Genomic DNA, 21,290 nt, shown 5'->3' with positions numbered 1-21,290 from the left:
GACTTCAGGGCTAGTGGTCTGTCCACCGCACCACCGAGCTGCCCCCATACTACAATTTTTAAATGAACCTCATTTGATCCTCACAAGGATGAGTAAATGTATCATTCTTCATTTGGAGATGAAAGGGACTCCAAAGGTTATGGTATCATGTTATAGGAACTCAAGATCTGGATTCATGACCCTTTACTTCTTTGGCCAAGTTATTTCTCCACCCTGAGCCAGTCTCTGCATCTGCAGATGAAGGGTGTTCATTAGCCACCCTCTGCGGTCCCCTGGAGTCTTTAATTCAAAGGCCTTTTTTGACAGACTACAGATCTAGAGCTGCAAAGGACCTCGGAGCTCTCCGGGTCAAACCTCTCATTTTAGAGAGATCAGTCACACGGCCTAAGGTTTCAGAACTTTTAAGTGACAGAATCTGGACGAACTCAGGCTCTCTGACTCCCAATGCAGAGGACCCTGACTCGTGGGGTTCCTTTCAGCTGCCCCTGCAGGCTTGTTGTCAAGGATCAAAAATGTCTGTACAATATTTCAGAGTCTGATTCTTTTTGTACAGCAAAATAACGTTTTGGTCAGGTATACTTATTGTGTATCTAATTTATATTTTAATATATTTAACATCTACTGGTCATCCTGCCATCTAGGGGAGGGGGTGGGGGGTAAGAGGTGAAAAATTGGAACAAGAGGTTTGGCAATTGTTAATGCTGTAAAGTTACCCATGCATATATCCTGTAAATAAAAGGCTATTAAAAAAAAAAAAAAAGGATCAAAAATGTCATGAACTCAACTCCTTTGATGGCAAATCCTGAATTTTTTTCCCACTTTGCCCGGGTGACTTCCAAGAAAATCCCCATTTTATGTAAACTGAGGATCGGCGAAATGATATGAGTTGTCCAAACGTGTGAAATCCAGTTTTCTTTGCGACATGCTTATCTTTAAAGAACTTCATTGCAACAAGAAATAAAGGAGAGATGTTGTTGAAGTTACAGAGCAGGGAGAGGGCAGAAGGTGGGTGCATGGGCCGTTCCCAGCAGCCCTTCTACCTTCCCCACTCTTAGCTCTGGGAAACAGGCACCCTGCCCCACCCCACCCTTCTATCCAGTTTTTTTTTTTCCCTTTCTGCTCAGCAGTAACTCTATCCGGCCACACAATGGTCCTTGGTCCAGTGCCAGTGTTTCCCAGCCACTGAGAATATGCTCTCTGTTTGATCTGTTTTATTTGCTCATAACCCAGGAACCGGGCCTGCCAACCAAAGCTGGAAGCCCCGCTGAAGCACAGAGCCGAGGACACACTGCAGAGGAAAGAAAGGTCTTTTTGTTTTCTCTCCAGGGAGGAGGTCAGCCTCCGAGAGACCAGGTTTAAGGCTTGTTCTAAACCTCAGTTCACCTGGCCTCCTGATGGTCCCAAATGAGTCTGCTGAGAAGGAAAGCTGAGATGGAAATCACTGAGAACGTCCTCCAGAATTTTATAAATTTCCAGGTGGAAGAGATCTGGAAGGCCTGCTATTCTGGCTTCCCCAAGGTCACATAGCAAATCACAGGCCTGGGGAAGGAACTTTGAGGTCATTAGTTCAAACCTTTTAAATCTAATCATAATTAATTATAAGTATAATAATAAGGATCATAATATAGCACTTTAAATTATGCTGAGAACTTTATATGTGTGTGTGTACATATACATATATACACATATGCACACATGTATATGGCATATACACCCAAACATATATATATATACATATACCATATCATTTATTTCCAAAACAATGCAGTAAGATCTAATAATTCCCATTTAATCACTTTATAGGTGAGAAAACTAACGTTCAGCAAGGCTAAATGAATTGTTAAGAATCACACAAATAGTAATAATAATAATAACAATAATATTGTACTTTGGGCTTTGCATAATATTATCTTTTTTTTGATCCTCACAACTCTGAAAGGGAGCTATTATTATTGTTTCCATTTTGCAGATGAGGAAACTGAGGCAGAAAGCTATTAAGTAATAAGTAATTTGCCCAGTTTACATAGTTAGCAAGCAGCTGAAAATAGAATTGAACTCAGGTCTTTCTGATTCCCAAGACCAGCATTTGCTTTATTAAATCCCAGCCTAAGGTTAGGGAGCTCTTCATTCGCATCAAGGGTTAAGCTGAGGCAAGGTAGCTTCAGCCTTTTTCTGGTTTCTCTAATTCCTTCCTTTGCTCACATCTTTTTTTGGGTGAGTGCACCCATCCTTTCTCTGTATCTGTCCACGTTCACTCATACTTTAAAGTCTAGATAAAATCAGGATTTCCTTCGAGACTTAGCTCCAAACTTATGGCTCTTTTCAACAATGAGGTGATTCAGGCCAATTCCAATGGTTTGTGTTGGAGAGAGCCATCTACATCCAGAGAGACGACTATGGGGACTGAATGTGGATCACAACATGGTATTTTCACCTTTTTGTTGTTGTTTGCTTGTTTTTTTTTTCTTTCTCATTTTTTTTTTCCTTTTTGATCTGATTTTTCTTGTGCAGCATGAGAAATCTGGAAATATGTTTAGAAGAATTGTATATGTTTAACCTATATTGGATTACTTGTTGTCTAGGGGAGAGGAGGAGAGGAAGGGGGAGAGAAAAAATTGGAAGACAAGGTTTTGCGAGGTGAATGTTGAATACTATTTTTGCATTATTTTTTTGAAATTTTTTTCAATTTTTGAAATTAAAGAAACTTATTAAAAAAAAAAAAACTTAGCTCCAATCTTACCTTCTTCAAGAGACCTTTGCCAGTCCACCAAGCTGCTATTCCTTTCCCTCTGAGATTATGTTCCAGATATTCCATATGTTTTTTAAATATACTCAGTTATTACATCTTATCTCCCCAATTGAAATGTGAACTCCCTGATAACAGGAACACTTTCTGTCTTTGCCTCTTTGTAGCTTCACTCATTGTGCTGTTCTGCTTCCAGGGGCCAACAATAATGAGTCTTATTATTCACTTCATATCTTTCTTCTCTGAAAACTCTCCCAGGCCACTCAATTTTTTCTTGGAAAAAACTGAGACCTGAGAGATTAATGTCCCACAGCCCAAAACGAAATAATCCATAACTCAGTATCTCTGACTCCAAATCCAGAGTTTCTTTTCTGCTTTTCTGCTCCAAATTTCTGATTTTCTTACAATTTTGTTGCAAAGAATCAAGTGTATTATATACTCAGCCCATCCAGGCACATCCAGGATCTTTCTCACTCTGCCACTATAATTTCCAAGAAATATTATCCCCTTTTTATGAATGAGGAAACCTAAAAGCAGTGATTTGATATGGGATATCCATAAATCCACAGCTAGTAAACTGTGAATCCCAAGTTCCTTTGCAATATACTCAGCTTTAAAGGTATTTATTCTAACATGAGATAATGGGGGGGATGATAGTGAAGAGGTTATTGGGAAGTGGCTGAAACATTTTAATATTATATTTGAAGAATATGATTTAAATATGAAGTGATGAGTAAATTAATGTAAATGCAAGAGACTGTTGGTATAATATACTGGGCAATAGGGTTCATACAGTTTAGAGGGTGATATTTAATTCATTGAAATTATGGAAATGCAGGGTGAACAATTATAAAACCTTACCCAGCATCAATCAAGGACTCCTAATTTGTGGAAGGGAGCCAAGGAAATCCAAAACTGGAGGCAGAAACTGAGACAAGTTCATTTCTACTCCCATTCCCTCCACAAAAGGCCCCTACACATTCTGTACAATTTGCTTTATGAGTCCATGAAGTAAATGCAGACCCTTGGGGAAATAAACTGCCGACAGGCTGGTCAAGAAGAAGGAGCCTTCTGCATGGATTTGCTCTGTAGGTGGCTGTCTCTGACTGTGAAATCTGCAAAGCACCACCCCACCTGGCACTGAGAAGCCAGCTCTCTCCCTAAAATGAAAGATAAGTCTGCTGGCCTTCGAGTTCTCCTGCAGTGCTGGTGAGACCGGTGTTGCAAAAGCAAGAGCACGCTCCATATAGACTGTGAAACTCAAAGGGGGAGTGAGACTGGAAGCTAAAACCAGACTGGAAGGGGGCAAGGTCCCACCTAAACCTGGAGTGCCCATCCATTTTGACATCTTGCTTCTCAAGCAACTAAGTGATGTAAAGGATAGAGAATTGGACTTTGCCTTAGGGAAATCTGAATTTAAATCCTACTTTGCCCACTTACTGCTTAGAGGATCCTATATTGTCAGCTTCAGTTTCCTTCCTATTTATAAAATCAAGACAATAATAGCATTCACCTTATAGGGTTGCATTGAAGATCAAATGAAATAATATATGTGAAGCTCACTGCAAAACTTAAAGCACTATATGAATGCCAATTCTTAGTAATATTATCCACCCACTCTAGTATCTTTATTTTTTCATTGTTTCCTGCCCACCTTTTCTCTCCCTTAAACCATGTTCATGTCTGTTCCATCTTGAAAGAAAAACACTGAAACTTGGGTTTTACTGAAATGTCCCATTCATTATTCCTACTATCCATTTATTTCCTTCCACCTTTATTTTCCCAAATGGTATTTGTTGCATATGAAAATTTTACCAGATTTAGCGATCCTGATTGGGAAATCCAAGCAAAAATAAATCACTTTGAGTTTCTTTTCAGCCCAGATCAACATAGAAAAACAGAGAGATCTGTGGACATCTGGGACAGGTCTAGTCAGGAATAATTGCTTAGAGAATTCAAATACAGGGAGAGGCAATGCATTGAAGCAAGAAGGCTCAAATCCAGAACAGAAACATCCCAATATTTTTAAAGCTGATCGCTACCCAGGTCTATGACACAGCTTTGGGACTGAATGAGGAAGGGACCTAGGCTTAAGGGTGGCATTCTAAGGTGAACAGTATTTATGGGACCCAAGTTCTGTACCAAGCAAAGAGCAAGTCTAGAAATAAACAGAAGCCATAGGGCTTTGATGCCGGAATCAGAACAGGGTTTTACTTCCTTCTCGATTCTCAGTCCAGTCTGAAATAACAAGACTAACAAGGGCAGGAATCCCAGAGCAAAGTTCTCTCACCATGAATCAATTGAGTTTTCCAGGTAGTTGATACTACCTGAGTCCAGCAACAGTCTATTGGATTTCCTAATGGAACAGACTCATAGATATATTGCTCAGAGCCAAACGCAAGTTAAAAACTGACAGATCTCACAGAAGGATGGCAGAAATCAAACTTTGGCCCGGATCGGACCATTTTGGAAATGCTGAAAACTTTTTCAGGTCCCGAGTCTCAACTATCCCTGAGATTTTGAAACAATACAACATACAAAGTCCTACAAAAGTAGCAGAAGAACCAGCTGAGACATTCCTTCAGAAGTACACAGATCCTGGAAGAAAATAAATAAAAAGAAGTACACAGATCCTGGCTCTAAAATAAAGGTTGAAGTCAAGAAAAAGTCTGAAAGAGTAAGGAAACAAACAAAAAAAGAGTCATATCATTATAAGCTATTATGTTGATAGACATAAACCTAAATTCCAAAAATTGATGAACAAAGTCCCAAATTAAAATAAGATTTGGACATAATTTAAGTAGAATTTCTAAAAGAAATTAAGCATTTTGAAATAGTTTAAAATGTTATCATGAAGGAAATGAGAATGCTAAAGGAAAATGAGGAAAGAAATGAGTTTTCAAAGAAAGATGTAGAAAGTGAATTAAAAGCTTTGCACATAAGGTACAAAACTTTGCCCCCCAAAACAAATTCCCTGAAAATAAGAATGGACAAATTGAAATTATTATCCTATGTGACAATAAAAATCAATACAAAGTCAAAAAAGTTGAAAAAAGATGGAAAAAATTATGAAATATCTCAAATAATCCGGAAAATAGATTTAAGTATTATTTAATCATTTAAGAATTAGTGAAAGCCAAAACTAAAAAGAGTTTAATTTTCATATTTTCAGAAATGATAAAAGAAAACTTTCCAGATTTCTATAACCAAAGGACACAATGAAAATAAAAAGAATCTCCTGAAAGAAACTTCAAGAAGAAAATTTTAAGGAACATAGCCAAAATCTAGAACTTCCAGGTTAAAAAAAAAAAAAACACAAAAACCTGCTATATTAGCAAGAAGGAAAGAATTCAAGTACCAAAGAATCACAGATACAATTATGCACAACTCGGTACCCACCACTATGAAGGAGTTGAGAGGTTGGAATATAATATTACAAAAATCAAAGAATATAGTTCCCTCAGAACTTATCATAGAAGGAGTCTTATTAGATAGAAGGCCTGGGAATAGTTCTATTGTGTTTTGATTGTCTTAAAAGAACAAAAAAAAATAGGATCAAGTGTAAATATTATTTTTATTGAAATAAATTTAATTTAAAAACAAAAGAAACAAGTCATTTTTAGAATAACAAAGATAGAATCAAAATGATTAACATGATTGAACATGAAAATTGTGTGAGAAGGTAGTTTTTTTTTTAAAGAAATCATTAAACAAACAAAAGGAATTAACTCATAAACAAGTATAATAAGAGATGTTTCCATGTACAAATCACTGATCTGATCTTGGTGTCAGGGTGATTTGTCCTATGGAAGCATAATAAAAATAATGAGGCAAATTGGAATTCATCAGCCTTGAGACAGAAGTTTTAGAGACTTGGAGGCAGTAAGAAGTAGAATTGACTCAAGTTTGAGATATACCTTTACCTTTTGGGTTGCCAAGCCAACAAATACAAAATATTCTAAATTGAAGGAAGAAAAAACACCCATTAAAATTTTGGTTATCTCAATCAATCATGATAAAAGTTTTCCTTAAAAATACCTGCCCAGTGGCAGCCCTTTTTGTAGTGGCTAGAAACTGGAAACTGAATGGATGTCCATCAGTTGGAGAATGGCTGAATAAATTGTGGTATATGAATATTATGGAATATTACTGTTCTGTAAGAAATGACCAACAGGATGATTTCAGAAAGGCCTGGAGAGACTTACACGAACTGATGCTGAGTGAAATGAGCAGGACCAGGAGATCATTATATACTTCAACAACAATACTATATGATGACCAGTTCTGATGGACCTGGCCATCCTCAGCAACGAGATCAACCAAATCATTTCTAATGGAGCAGTAATGAACTGAACTAGCTATACCCAGAAAAAGAACTCTGGGAGATGACTAAAAACCATTACATTGAATTCCCAATCCCTATATTTATGCACACCTGCATTTTTGATTTCCTTCACAAGCTAATTGTACAATATTTCAGAGTCTGATTCTTTTTGTACAGCAAAATAACGTTTTGGTCATGTATACTTATTGTGTATCTAATTTATATTTTAATATATTTAACATCTACTGGTCATCCTGCCATCTAGGGGAGGGGGTGGGGGGGTAAGAGGTGAAAAATTGGAACAAGAGCTTTGGCAATTGTTAATGCTGTAAAGTTACCCATGCATATAACCTGTAAATAAAAGGCTATTAAATAAAAAAATATATAGATGTTATAGGATTTGGTGCATATAGGTTCAGTATTGATATTGCTTCATTGTCTCTGCTACCTTCTGTCAATTCTGTCAATTCTGGCAATTGTTAATGCTGTAAAGTTACCCATGCATATATCCTGTAAATAAAAGGCTATTAAATAAAAAAAAAAAAAAGAAAAAAAGAAAATTTCCAGTAATAAGATAAATACAAAAAAAAAAAACAAAAACACCTGCCCATTATTCAAGTCAGGAAGCCCATTTCCTCATCTATAAAATGAGGGCATTTGAATAATCTCAAATATGAGTCAACTTTCTTCTGACACTGACACCATTTTAGTACAGGCCCTTATCCCTTCTTACTTGGATTATTGCAATAGATATTGGTGGGTCTGCTCGCTTCAGGTCTCTCCCCACTCTAACCTATTGTCCATTAAGCTATTAACAGTATTTTTGTAGAGCACTTCTAGAATCTGCTCCTTGCTCAGTATACTCTAGTGGCTCCCTGTTGCTTCCAAGATAAAATGCAAAATGCTCCCTTTGTAAGCCCTTGCTTACCTTTCTGGATTTCTTACTCCTTACTCCCAGATCTATACGCTTCAGTTCAGTGGCACAGGCTTATGGCTATTCCACAAACATGACTCTCTATCTCTTAGCTCCAGGTATTTTCTCTGACTAATGCCCATGCCTGATATTCTCTTCCTCCTCCACTCCAACTATTTCTTCCTTCCTTCCTTCCTTCCTTCCTTCCTTCCTTCCTTCCTTCCTTCCTTCCTTCCTTCCTTCCTTCCTTCCTTTCTCTCTTTCTCATTCTCTCTCTCTCTCTTCCTCTCTCTCTCTGTCTGTCTCCTCTTATAACATAACTAAAATACCACTTTTAACAAGAAGCCTTCTCCAACCCTTCTTAATTCCTTTTCTCATGTATTACTTACTATCTAGCTGTTTATAGCTTGCATTGTATATTTGTTTGTGGGTTGTCTTCCCCATTAAATTATAAGCACCTGGAATATACCTTTTAATTTTTGGTGTGTCTCCAGCACTTAGCGCTGTGTCTGGCAGATAATAGGTGCTTAATAAATATTGATTGATTAATTTGAAGTCCTTCTAGTCCTAATTCTCTGATCCTAGAAACTATAAGGCTGAAATGGTCATTTAAGGAAAAAAATGTCTTCAGTAGACTGTGTCACCATATTGAATGGTTTTTTTGTCTGAATCTGGAAGTTCTGGAAGATCTTGAATAGGTATTGAGGCTCCTGGGCAGAGAATCCAGTTTGCATAATTAGTTGGCATTTGCATAATTTTCTGGTGCTCAAGGCATTGGCATTTCAGAAGAAATGACATAAATTTCAACTGCTTTTACTTCTTTATTCATCCACTGGCAGGAGTTTTCCCATTTTCCTCCAACACCCTTCTTTTTTTTTTCTGCATGATGGTTTCCATTGTGGACTTTAAGGTCAACTTTATGACTATAAAACTGAATTGAGAGCTGGGTCAAATGATTGTAGTCAAAAAATATTTGTTGAAATGTTAATATCAGTTTCCTTTTGGGAGCAGAGAGGAGTAATACAGCTGTCATTAAGCAGTTGCCATTAAATTGTGGCAAAACCTAGTGCCACAGAGTGGAGAGAGTAAAGGACTTGCTTCAGGATGGTAGAGTATATGGTAAGTCAATCTCTCCCTTCCTCCCATCATCATAGTCATCATTCGAAGCCCTTGGAGACATGAGCTCTGGGTAACTGTCCATGCAGGTGCTATAGTACCCAACTACTAACTAGCCACAGATACTGAAGATCTGAAAACCAAGTTCTTACCACCAATGTCTTTGGCACTCTCAAATGGATGAACATCAGAATCATACATGATTTAATTAATGGAAATAACATTAAAATGCATTGCCACTATAGCCTTGGACTGTGAAGGTATTTCCATTTAACTCTCTGATGACATCTCCTATATATATATAAAATCTTCTCTTGTTAGAATGTTAGCTCTTTGAGATGGAGAACTATCTCACTTTACTGGGCTTTATGGAGCACATATGAAATCTGTCCCTAACCCTGTGCTGGGCAATATTTTTAAATAAATAACTTGGGTATAAATGGCAGGATCATATAAAATTCAAAGATTAAAATCTGGACGAAAATAAGAAAGATGACCAATGTGAAGAATCTGATAGAAACCTCAAAAAATGCAAAAAAGAAAGAAAGAAAATGGAAGTTCTCAGAGTACAGAAGAGAAAGAAAGACTAGCCTTATTATTGGCAAGCATGCAGACCTTAGGGTCAGAACAGGAAGAATGATTATAATATAACAATTTCAGGATTCTTTACATCCCACAGAGTTTACAAACACACACACACACACGCACACACACGAGAGAGAGAGAGAGAGAGAATATTAACACTCTATTTTGGGAAATCACTGGGAAATTTTCTGAGTTGGCAAAAGTAAACAGAAAAATAAAAATAATAAGCGTCTTTTTGACCAAGACCAAGAAGAACTCAAGATTCCACATCCCTGGCTATGTTATAGTTAAGCTACAATATCACAATGGGAAAGAACAGGGACTGGACTTGTGATTTCTTTAGAATAGAGAACTCCAAGATGAGACAGCCTTCTCTAGCACTGTAAGTCAATATCTACTTTGCATAGTCTTAGTGAGCTGGTTAAAATGAAGGGAGGTTGAACATGTGCAGTATGTGCCAACAAAACTGTGCCAGATGTAGATATAGACCAAGATCTTCCTGGTTCTAAATTTGCCCTCTAGCCATTCTGCTTCTCACATCACAAAGATAAAGAATAATGACTCTGACTACCAGAAGCACAGAAATTACTTAACCAAAGAATAATAATTGGTCTAGACTTAAAAGGAAAACAAGGAGTTGAACCCCGGACTCTAGTTTTGACAAAATTCAAAAGCATGAGCCATAAGTCCCCAATTATCTACTGAGAAAAGCTCAAAGGGTTTTATGAAGGCAGGAGATGGATATCTTAAAGACAAATAAACTTGGCAAAATTTGTCGAGAGACACACCTGCTGGAAAGAGTTCTTCAAACAAGAAATACATACCTCTGCCAAAAAGATAAGTATTTAAAAAAACTCACACTTCTCAGTTGAAGATAAACAAGGGGAACTTTTGAAATGTTGCACACACTATATTTCTAAATGTTTCTTTATAGTGTTTCAGGAGGACAAAACCAACAAAAATAAAACTCATATGAGCCAGATGAGATTTTTGGTCTCTAAAACAATGACAGATAAAGATGAAAAGAGAAATATAATTAACCAAAATTAGGGGATTTAGGGGTTAAGATAGATGTCTAAACCTGTATTTAATAAATGTTGAAAATTTCCAGCGTGGAGACTCTCTTCACCAATGCATATGGTCCCAGTGTACATTGGTGGAAATAGTTTCCTCATTCAGGAGTTTATTATGTCAATGAAACTCTTGTGTAAATTAGAGTCACCAAGATCTGCTTCAGGATCTCAAAAGTTAAAATTCTCTGAGACAACACATAATTTGTATTTGTCAGATGAAGTGCGTGTATTACTGATAACAAGGCCAACCAACCCTCTATAATATAATACTTCATCCCAATAATTAGGCAATATTCCGATTTGTTTATGAATTCAATAAATTGAATACTCAAATATGGAAGAGGTATATAATTAATAAGTAGAATTTATAAATGGAATTCATAAGTGAGTTAAGTAACACCAAGAAAATAATATAATAAATCATATTAAGAAGAGAAAAAAAAACTGGTGATGTTATAGTTACCAGGGTGTCCATTTCATCCAATTCTACTCAACATAGGTTTAGAAATTTTAGCAACAGCAATAAAGATAATAAAAATGGAAGGAATCATAACTAGCAAGGAAGAAATTAAAACCTTTCTGCTTGTATATGATGTGCTTATATACCTAGAAAAACTAAGATAGTTGATAGCAACAACAATTAATAAACATCTAGTAAAAAAGCATGGCACAAAATAAACCCATAGTCATCTTTTTTACATGGTATTCCTAAGAATCATGGGAAATTGAGAGAATGATAAGGATGTTTTGAAATGAAGAGAAAATGTATCAATTACACATGTAGGTGTTAACTTATCAAAATATATAATGTGCAAAAAAAAAAAATTTAAAGTGACTGTGACAAAAATAAAGACTCTTCAAATCAATAGAAAATTAAGATGATGGAAGTTGAGAAGATACTTCTTTCCCAAAAATATTAGTGCTTCCCCCTACTCCCATTTATTTTATACAAGGTATTCCAAAAGTCTTAGTGAAATCTTAAGGTATTTTAAATTTAAGTATAAATTTAATAATTTATTTAATACATTTTAATACTTTAAACCTGTGTGAAGACTTTTTATTAAAACTTTTTTTTATTTTCAAAACAAATGCATAGATAATTTTCAACGTTCACCTTTTCAAAACCTTGTGTTTCAAATTTTTCTCCCTCCCTTTCCTCTTCCAGTAGAATGCAAACCTTTTAAGACCTAGGACTGGTCACATTTTTATTTATGTAATTCTAGCTTAGTACAGTCCCTGGCATAGAATAGATATTTACAAATGCCTATTGAATTGATTCAAATTGAATCAAATGGCAATTGTCTTCAAAATCTGGCATATAGAAGATTATTAGATTTGTTAACTAAGTCCCTAAAATGCTAAATCAGCAATAATAAGTAACAGCTGAAAAAAAAATTGGGCTTGTCAGAAAAAAAGAAAACTTTCCAAATCCTGAGATCTGGCCCAAAGTAGAATGGGCTGCCTGGAGAAGTGGAGGTTTTTCAGCATGGTCTAAGTTGACCATTAAAGAGGTATGTTGTTCAGTCATGTCCTGATCAATTCATGGGAAAAAGGATTTGTACAGTGGTCACATGTATGCAAATTCAATCTATTTGAAGTTATAATTAAGTCAAAGTTAGTCATTAGTTCTAGCCCAATAGAAATATGTACAGGGAATTCAAATAAGACACAACCCCTTCATGGAATTCATTAGTCACACTAATCAAGACTTGGCTGCAGACTATTTTTTATTTGTTTGTTTTGGATTTTCTTTTGTTTTTGTATGGATTGGATTAGCTATCCTCTGAGACACTGATCATCTTTGAAATTCCCTGGTTCTATCAGGCTTTGAAATGAATGGAATTGATGACAGGAGTTCCTCAAGTGATATCCTGTACTCATAGTTAGTTTGAGGAAATTGAGTTGAAATCCAGTGCTTCAAAACTTCTTGTAAATTGAACTATAGATGAAATGAATTGCCGAGCAATTCAACAACCAGTACACAAGCATTTGTTCGGAGCCAGGTATGAGCCAAGATCTGGGTTTATAAAGACAAAAGTAAACATTCCCTGTCCTCAAGGAGCTGACATTCAAGCAGTGTGTGTCTTGAGATTACCAAAAAAATTTTCCATAAAGTTAGATAAAATCATAACAAAAACCAAATGGAAAAATGTCGAAGCAAAAATATCGAGGAAAATCATGAAAAATGAAGGAGGACTGTCAGCACTGCCAGATCTCATAAAAAGAGCTGTGAGACAATAAATCTAAAAGCTGTGTGGGGCTGGAAACAGAATAGAGAAATAGATCAATAGAACAGACTGGAGATCCCAGAAATAGAGCCCAATGTATACAAATGTTAGTGTTTGATAATCCCATGCATCACAAACATTGAGGATTAGACTATTGCTGGAAAAACTGGATAATTATATGGAAGAAAGAAAATGGGTTAGAACCATAACTTGAGCCACTTATCAGAGTCAGTTTTGAAGTAGAAAAGAAAAATGTATTCATCTCAATTATGCAAAAGGAACTTTTTTTGTCAATCAAGGAATGAGAAAATATGCTCTTCATTGTACAGAAGTAAAATGACTTTATAAAAAATTAAATATTAAAAAGGAAATATATTAGGAAAATACTTGTAGAATTTGTATAGATCTGATAAATATCTAACTATAATTATTAGACAATAAAGGATCACGGGACATAAGCTGTCAATTTTCAAAGTACAAATGGTTAATAGGCATTTAAAGGAGAGTCAGAATTTAAAGTCAGAATTTAAAGGAGAGAAAATAAACTGTGCTTCAGGTGATACCTCAAAAGTAAGAGATGCTTTTCTAATTTCACATAAGACAATAAGAAAAATTAATATATATATACATATGATAATGAATACACTAGTTCGTGAAACATTAGTATTAAATATATAGCACAGCATAGTATCTAATTACTTAAAGGAAAAGCTAACAGAAATTCAAAATGCTTTTCCCAGATACTTATAGGTGACTGCAATGTCAAGATCTTTGTTTAAGAACTTGACAATTGAGTAGAACAAAAAATGAGAAGAAATTTATTGTTTCGCTTTCCAATGAATTGAACAGCTCCATATAACTTCTAGCAAATAAAACTAGGTGGTCAAAATCAACTGATAACCTGAATTTTATCTGACTATAAATAACCTATGACTCTTAAGTTTCAACTTCTCTTTACAGAGAAGAAAGTGAATCTGATCATTAGTTTTCTGGAACTAAATTTGATCATTATATTCAATATACTTTTATTATATCTTTTTTTGGTCATTGTGCATTCATGTCTGAATCTTTCAGACCCCGTTTAGGGTTTTCTCGGCAGAAATACTGGAGTGGTTTGCCATTTCCTTTTCCAGCTCATTTTACAGATGAGGAAACTGAGGTAAACAAAATTTAAATCATTTTTCTGTGATCACACAAGTAGTGTCTGTGACTGAATTTGAACTTGGGAAGATGAGTCTTCCTGATTCTGAGCTGGGCACTATCTACTGTACTGTCTAGCTGCCTTTTAGTGTTTTACTAATTTATGTTATTGTAATTATTGTGTATATGGGTCTCCTGGTTCTGATTTCCTTGCTCTTTATGACAATACTCATATGTTCTCTTGAATTCCTCATAGGGTGGTGAACAAATTAAATCCTGAGAATAGATGTCTGGGGTGGTCATCTGTGAATTCAGAAACTCTTCAAGTTAAACTGGTTGATTACATTGTCCATCAACTACATCTGTTCCTTGGTTATCATCAGATCTGCCAAAGATACAGCATCACTTGCAACTTGGTACTGGGTTCTGGGAAGCACATAAAAAAGCTCTGCTCTCAAAGGCGTTCTAATATTCAGAAAGGAACAACTCAAGACTATATTCAAATAACACCTTTTACTCAGTATATTGACAAAAATTAAAAGATAAAAATGTTGGTGTGGCTACGGGGAAATAGGCACTCAATGCATGGCTGAAAGGACCGTCAATTGGTGTAAATAATTCAGGAGAAAATAAGACAATCTGCAAAAAGAACTCCCAAATTGGCTACATCTTTAACTTGGCAATTCGGAGCCAAAGACATAACCCTAAAAATAGGATGCAAAGGCCAGAGGGCCTATGTGTGAAGAAATGTTTTTGGCTGCTACTCTAAGAGCCAAAAATGGAAACAACCCATAGGTTCAATTTTTGAAGAAGACTGAGTAACTATAATAAATGCATATAAATATAAGAATGTGGTGATCTCATAAAAGAATATACAAAACCATAACAAAAATATAGAAAGATAAGACATGATGCAGAGTGAAATCAGTAGAACCGATAGTACGGGTATATTGACTGTAACTGGGGTGGGGGAAGGGATGATAATGGGCAGGAAAAGGAAAAAGAGAAGGAAATGGAAGAAAAAAGAGGAAAGGGCTGAAAGGAAGGGAAAAGAAGAAGGTGGGATGGAAATGAAGAAAAATAGGAAAAAAAAGAAGAGAAACTCAGGCAGACTTGGAAACAGACACAGACCAAAAAAAATGCTTTTGTAATTTATTTGCTTATACCTTAATAAACAATGAAAGGGTTCATATCTTATTTTACCACTTATATTTATTTTAGTCTTCATTTGGTTCTTACATACATTTGTTTTTTTAGGAAAATGAAACAAGTAAAACCTTAAGCTATCAATCACCAAGGTCTGTCCCAAGATTCATGAGATTTCAGGTTGCATTGAAGGTGATATAATATTTAGAGAAAACTCAACATTCTGCCATGCTCTGTCTTGGTCTTACTCCTTGTGGACCATCATGTACAGTCATGGATATCACATTTTCAGAAAGAAATTAATTAGCTGGAATGCATCTAAGAAGGGCAAGCAGGAGGATAAGAAACTCTAAGACTACCCAAGGCAGGGATCAGTTGAAAGAAAAAGCAGCCTAATATGACTATAAAGTCCTTTTAGAACCCTTTGTGAAAGCATATACATACCTACATACATATGTATGTATACATGTATTATATACATGTATGTACACACATAGATACACACAATGTCTTGATAGTTTCCCATGGACAGACATAATCTCTCCTCTCTGAAAGGAAATGTGTTTATAAGAGTAATAATGCTTTCCTCCATCTTCAGCCTCCTATCACAGGGTCTCACAGATGAGTTCAGCTGCTAATGGTCTATATTAGCTGGAGTAGTTAAGATCTGTCTATTCTTTGACATTATCTGTTCTACACTTGTATATTCTTTGTGGAGATATATGGTGATCAAAACAGCCCTGCCCCAAGCACACATCACAATGGCCCACAGAACTAAGCCTCTGTCTATTCCCATTTGTCCCCTTCTCTACTCTCATATTGTGGTGAAGCACTGGGGATGAGAACAAAACCTTCTCTCATGATCACTCTGTCCTAGCCCATTCTAAATCACCTTCTCTTCTCAGGGCATTCCAAAAATACACTATTGGGTATTGTTCTCATTTTGAACTTTCAAGTAGAGAGCCATTACTAGTAATTCTAGCGCCTAAGCAAATTCGTTTATCAGGGATAGATAAGTAATGGTATGAGATGGAGAGGTCATCGGGATCATTGAGGAGTTAGAAAAAAAGTGGGGGAAAATTACAGAAGAAAACAGGCCCTGGCATTTTTAAGAACAGAGGGCATAACCTGGAAGTTCATAGATGACAGAACAAAGGGAATCTGGAAAGAATAGAATGAATGAATCGATGGATGGACGGACGGATGGATGGATGAATGGATGAAAATGAATGAAAACTATTGAGTACTTAGTATGTACCAAGCACTGGGTATATAATTACACAAATAAGGGAGTGGTGGTCCCAAAAGAGAGCCATGGTACGGGAAGTCACAAAAATGATGAGTAGGAAAAAGGGGCAGAGAAAAATGGACTTGCCCTATTGAGGTCAATGACAGTAATGATTTCATTACAGTTTTCAGACTAAGAGGTAAAAGGGCATGTTCTTGGGCGGTTGAGTGAAAAATGTCTGGATGAAGAAGACGCTGAGTGGTATCAGAGATTTGTGAGCCAAGTGACTTATTTCTTCCTACAGTTAGTGCCTGGAAGTCTGGTTAGGAAGGAAGAGCAGTAACAGATGGTAGGACATTAAATAAATGAACTTTAAAGAATGTGTGGTTCTGAGTTGGTGGTGTCTGCAAAGAGAAAAGTTGAAAGTTGTGATGGGAAGCAAGGATTTTTCTAATTCGTCCTCACCCTGTGCCCCAAAGTTGCATCTGATCCTGAGGATAGCACAGGAGAAAGGCAAGTTTGAAGGAGCCACAGAAGGTGGAAAGGAAGTAAAAGGAAGAGACCTTAGAAGGAAAGAGTGTATTAATAATAAAGGAAGTTCCTAGAGAATGGAGAAAGATGGGAACTAGGGAAAATCAGAGCTGAAATGCATAAGGATGAGATTATTGGGGGAAGGCAGCAAGTAAAAGGGACTTTGAAGTTCATGATCACAAGGCATGGGGTTCAAGATGGCCATCTTTGGACCAGAGCTGGGAAGACCTGGTACAAAAGCTTGGCTGTCTCACCTCATTATGGCTCAAAACAGAGCACATTTTGAGAACTGACACTCACTGTAACCATGGGCTCTTCTGTCACGTTACCACATCCAAGTCTTGCAATTTCTTTTTCTCCAATCTCTCACAATATACCCGGCTCTCCACTTTCACAGCCTCCATCCTAGTTCAGGCACTCATTAGGTTCCAAATTGTCTTCCTGCTTAAAGTGTCTCTCTATGCTAATTCATCTTCCACATAGATACTAATGGATTTTACAGGTGTGGTTAATAGGGTTGGTTCAACTTTTGGTGCAGGTCTGGAGTCAAAAAGACTCATCTTCCTGAGTCCAAATGCAGCCTCAAATACTTACTGTGTGACTCTGGACAAATCACTTAACTTTGTTTGCCTCAGTTTCCTTATTTATAAAATGAGCTGGAAAAGGAAATGGTGAACTGTTCCAGGATGTTTGCCACAAAAACCCCAAATGGGATCATGAAGAGTCAGATACAACTGATGAACAACTGAACAAAAAACTTCAGGGGCTCCTGATTCTAGTATCCCATATCAGTTCTTGTGTTTGGCATTCAAAGTCCTTCACAGCCTGGCCCCAGCTTACCTTCCCTGCCTAAATCATTATTTAGTATTTGCCTTCATGCTTCCTATAGTCCATTCCCACTGGTCTTCATTCAGGACACTTCGTTTCCCATGTTTGTCTTTTCCATTGACCGTCCTCCGTGGCTGATATGATCCTCCTTTTCACCTTTTCTTTTTAGAATCCCTAATTCCCTTAAAAATTCAGCTCAGGCTTGCCCTTCTACAAGAAGTCTATCCCTGTCCCTATCCCAGCTGCCACTGCTTCCTTCCCTCTTTCCAAATTACCTTGGACTGGTGATAAATATTCTTCTACAGGGTATGGCCTAAGACCATCTCTTTACCTCTCACTGACTTAAGCAACTTTGTAAGACTGGAAGTTATAGTGAAGGTGACGATTGGCATCAGTGGAGCTGATTTCCATAACAGGAGCTTCTCATACTGAAGAAATCACAGGTTAAAACACACAAAAACAAATTGCATTTAATAGCCCATAACAATTCTATGAGGTATTTGGGGCCAGTATTGGTATTTCCATTTAATAAATGGGTCCACTTGGGCAACTAGGTGGAGCAGTGGATGGAGCACTAGTCCTGAAGTCAGGAGGACCTGAATTCAAATCTGGTCTCAGACACTTAGCACTTCCTGACTGTGTGACCCTGGGCAAGTCACTTAACCCCACTTGCCTCAGCAAAAATAAATAAATAAAATTAAATTTAAAAAAATAAATGAATGGTACACTGAGGTTCTCACAATGTCAGTCTTTGAACAGGATCACACAACCGGTAAATGTCTGAGTCGAGATTCCCACCTCCTAGCTGCTTGGCTCCAAGTCTAGCCTTCTCTATAAGGATCAGTTTGGGGTTATTCCTTGTAAGCTATATGATGTCCATATTGAAACAAAAATGGGTTATCCCAGATGCTCATGAACCTCATGAAAATGAGGATTTGGGATTTTGTATGACGCAAGGAAGCTTGACTGATTTTTTTCCCATATTTTTTCAACTGGATATTTCATAGTTTATAACGACAGCCTTGATCAGGATGACATTGGGACTCCTTACTCCATTTACTTGGAAGTTGGGAACTGGCCTTGGCTCCGACTCAACAATTCCCTTTGCATATTGCCCGCCAATTTAGCATACCTGTATATCATTCACCTGATCCTGGCCATAAACCTTGAGTTGACCATGGCTTAAAAGCAGGAAGCTAAAGGATATAGATGAGATCACTTTTCCTGGGTCATGGCTGACCTTTTTATCAGGGACTCATTGTCATGGATGTCTGGTGTGCCTGGGAAACATTGTATGAAATGTCTCCTGGGGAAAAAATTCTGGCTTTAGAGACAAAGAACTTGGATTCAAATCCTGACTCTCAGTTATTGACCTTGAGTCATTTATGTCACTTCTCTGTGCCTCAGTTTCTTTATCTGTAAAGTGAGAGGGTGGTATTGAATGCTTTCAGAGGTCCCTTTTAGTTGTAGAGCAATGAGCCTTACCTAGTACTTAACTTTGGCTTGCTTTTTGGTATGAAATAGCTGGCTCTTTATTAATCAATTGCTCTTAAAAATAGATGATGAATGATGAATGATACCTTTTGTTTTCATATCGCTTAGACCCACTTAAAGCCTCCTTTTCTCTCTTCCAGAGAGCTTTCCCTTTTAACAAAGAATATGTTTAAAAACAAAAGAAGGAAATTCAGCAAAACTAGCAAATAAAATTTTAAAAATTAATATTGTATGCAAAATCCATCATTTCTCATAAAGAGTAAATGCAGGAAAAAAAGCATCTTCTCATATCTCAAGCTCATTCTGTAAAATCTTAAGCTAATATGTTTTTGCTTATCCTATCCCACCTCATCTCACCCTGACTGTGGTCTCCAATCATATATATATATATATATATATATATATATGGTTGACCTCCCTTTTATTTTCCCATCTTTACCTTATCTCTCCCAGTTCTAATTTCCTTTCCTGCCTTGGTGATCCATATATAGTCCTAATGTGATACTTGCAAAGTATAACAAGGGGCTCCAAATTAAGATAAAAGGTTCTACCTTAAAATCTGCCCCAGTGCTCCTGTGAGCAGGATCACACATGTACTGCTACCTGCTTCCAGTGGTCAATAAAGAATTACCTAATCCGGTGGCTATGTCTTATGAGGAAACATTTGCATGACTTGCAGGATAATTATTTGCCTTTACATCCCTTATCAAGGGTTAGACAAGACCTCTTAGTTATAGTCAAAAAGAGCCTTTCAATGTCATGGTGTCATGTTCTAGGTAGCTCTAAAATGCCTCATAAGGAAATGAAACAAGCACAGTATTTTTGCCTGTGTGATAGCAAAGGTCTTAATTTCATGAAAAAGAAAGCCCTCCCTCTTCCAGCTAAGAATAAAACAGAGGGAAAGCCTGCTTCTCTGAGAAGAGCTCAAGGTTCAAGCTTCCTCATACTTATATGCATTTGAAACTGCTTCCTCCTTGACACGTTTATTAACAAAAATAAACATCATTAGTATTCTTTGCCCTGCTGCAGACAGCTATGTCTTCATTCTCTCTTGGCCATTTTTGGTAGAATTAGTAATCTATACATAGAGAGAGCCCCAAACCCCTGTTCTCTCCCCCCACTATCCCTTCTCACTTGCTAATAAGATGCAGAAGATGCCAGAGCATGTCGATAGCTTCCACTGGATGGGGGGCCCTCAGGAAGACAGCTGGGCTGTCAGTGCCCTTGTTCGAGGTCTTTCTGTTTAAAGCAAAACTAAAGAAATGAACCCAGATTTTCTTGACTTCCCAGTCTAGCATCGAAGCCATCAGAACATTCTGCCTTTTAATATATTCGATCTTAGTTTCCTTATGGATAAAATCACGGTGACTTGACTCCCTCCGAAGTCTCTTCCAACTTTTAAATTTTATTCCATTCCTATATTCTATGGTGACTTAGTGGAAAGAGCAGTGCATTTCCCTCCCAGGGTGGGTGTGAGGAGGATCAGATGAGATAATATATGTAAAGTGCTTTGTAGACCTTAAAGCTCTCTCTAAATGTTAGCTATTATTGTATTTTAGAATCCCAGATTTAGAGCTCGAAGGGACCTTAGAGGTCACCCAGCCCACCCCCCTAACTTCAAACTGAGGCGGATAAGACCTTGCCCAATTCATAAGTACCATAACCAAGACTGGTCCCTGGGGCCCCCGACTTTACAGTCAATGCTGTTTCTATTGTGTCGTGCTGCCTTCCTTTCATTGCTACAATCAGAAAAGTAGATCTGCTTTCTGCTGATTGTGTATTGTGAGTCATTTCCTTGGGCCTCAGTTTCCCTCTCTGTAAAACAGTACTGTATGCCTTCTGAGATCATTTCTAAATCTAATTTTGAAATTCTAAAATACATTAATTGTTGTTCAGTCTTGTCTGACGCAGGGTGACCATTTGGGATCTTCTTGGTAG

At 37.0% G+C, this 21,290-nt stretch overlaps 1 protein-coding gene across 1 annotated transcript in view; it reads right to left on the bottom strand.

The window, feature by feature from the left end:
* Positions 1-21,290, bottom strand: part of ITPRID1 (ITPR interacting domain containing 1) — a 122,787-nt gene that overhangs the window by 91,009 nt on the left and 10,488 nt on the right. The gene's annotated exons all lie outside the window — the stretch shown is intronic.

The sequence above is a fragment of the Sarcophilus harrisii genome, chromosome 1 (assembly GCF_902635505.1).
Source record: "Sarcophilus harrisii chromosome 1, mSarHar1.11, whole genome shotgun sequence".
In the NCBI taxonomy this organism is placed as follows: domain Eukaryota; kingdom Metazoa; phylum Chordata; class Mammalia; order Dasyuromorphia; family Dasyuridae; genus Sarcophilus; species Sarcophilus harrisii.
Note: the sequence above shows the minus strand (reverse complement) of the source record. Positions and strands in the feature narration are given on the sequence as shown.